Consider the following 2,027-nt stretch of genomic DNA (forward strand, 5'->3'; position numbering starts at 1 on the left):
ACACACACACACACACACACATCATAGACTGTACCAAGAGAAGTTCCCATCGACTGATCAACATCACGTCACCCCCACCCTATCAAATCACACTCCAGCCCCTAACCCGAAAGTATACTTCTGCCGTTCCCTGCCTTTTTTCGTACCTCTACCAGTAATGGGCTCAGTGAAGGCACATGGCTGAGTGGTTAGGGCCTTCGGCTGACGACCGTAAGGTCGTGGGTTCGATTCCCAGTGACATGTTGTGCCCTGGAGCAAGGCACTTTATTATTTCACATTGCTCCGGTCCACTCAGCCGGCAAAATTAAGTTGTACCTGTAATTCGCATGGGTCAGCCTTATCACATTTCGTGGCATGCTGAATCTCCCTGAGAACTACGTTAAGGGTATGCGTGTCTGTGGAATACTCAACCACATGCATGTTAATTTCATGAGCAGGCTCTTCTGTGGATCAAATCAACAGGAACACTCATTGTCATAACTATTGGTGAAACATATATATATATATATATAATTTTATATATATATACATATATATATATAATTTTATATATATATATATGTATATATATAATTATATATACATATATATATATACATATATATACATACATATATATACATACATATATATATATACATATATATACATACATATATATATACATACATTCATACATATACATATATATACATAGATACATACATATATATACATAGATACATACATATACATATATATACATACATACATATACATACATACATACATACATATACATATATATATATATATATATATATATATAATTAGGTTGTGAAGGCACATGGTTTACTGGTTAAGGTATTCAGCTCACAGTCACAGTGTCATGAGTTCGATTCCCAGCAGCACATTGTGTCATTAAGCAAGACCCTTTATTTTCACATTGCTCCAGTCTACTCAGCCGGCAAAAATGAGCTGTACCTCTAATTCAAAAGGGGCCAGCTTTGTCACATTCTGTGTCACACTGAACATCCCTGAGAACAATATTAGGGGTATGCATGTCTCTGGAGTACTCAGCCACTTGCACATTAATTACATAAGCAGGCTGTTTTTTTGTTTTTTTTTATCAGATCAACTGCAACCCTCGTCGTCGTAACCAATTGAGTGCCAGAAAATAATGGCCTTTGTTCCTCAAATCTGGTTGATTTTCTATCTCTTCCACTCAGCTGCTACCAACCCATCTATCTCTCCATCTCTCTTCACTCTTGTTCTGCATAATCCCTAGGCTCTGCACTAACTACCATTCCTTACCCAGTCCTTCCTCCCTCATAATGTCTCCTCCTGGAATCTTCACCTTGTTCATGTCTTTCATACCAGTGTTAACTCACAAACAGTTTAAACGGAACACGAATCGTACCAAACTTACCATTCTTGGAAGACCTGCAAGGGTCTTGGGTTCTTCCCCTTCCCATAAAACAGCAAATAAACAGAAAAAAATTATATCATTATTGTTGTTGTTATTATGCCTTTTAACTCAGATTTTTTTCAGAACTCCTGGAGTTTTGCATGAATAGCAGGTTTGGTGCCTGCAGCCTATGGTACCATGCCAGCTGTACTAGACAAACATATCTCTACTGACTGCTTTCCTATAAAACTCTGTGTGGATCTCTCCGTCTTCCATTATTTTCAGTTGGAAGTCGAGTAGCGATAGTGATCCAGTGTTGTTAGGATGTTCTATAGTGCAGGCGTTTTCAAACTTTTTGACTTGCGGACCCCTTTATATTTCAGGCTTTACCTTATAAACGCTTATGAAATTTATACATAAATATTTGCTTAAAATAACATATAGTTTTACATTTATTTATTTAACAGTATTTAACAAAATAGGTTTATTGTCAATTAAAAGATTTCGATTAAAAAATATATATAAAATCAAATTACCCATAAAAAGTATTTGCTGTCCACGGACCCCCTTTCTTGTCCTTGCGGACCTCCTGTGGTCCACGGACCACAGTTTGAAAACCCCTGCTATAGCGAATTGTATG

The sequence above is a fragment of the Octopus bimaculoides genome, chromosome 30 (genome assembly GCF_001194135.2).
Source record: "Octopus bimaculoides isolate UCB-OBI-ISO-001 chromosome 30, ASM119413v2, whole genome shotgun sequence".
Lineage (NCBI taxonomy): Eukaryota > Metazoa > Mollusca > Cephalopoda > Octopoda > Octopodidae > Octopus > Octopus bimaculoides.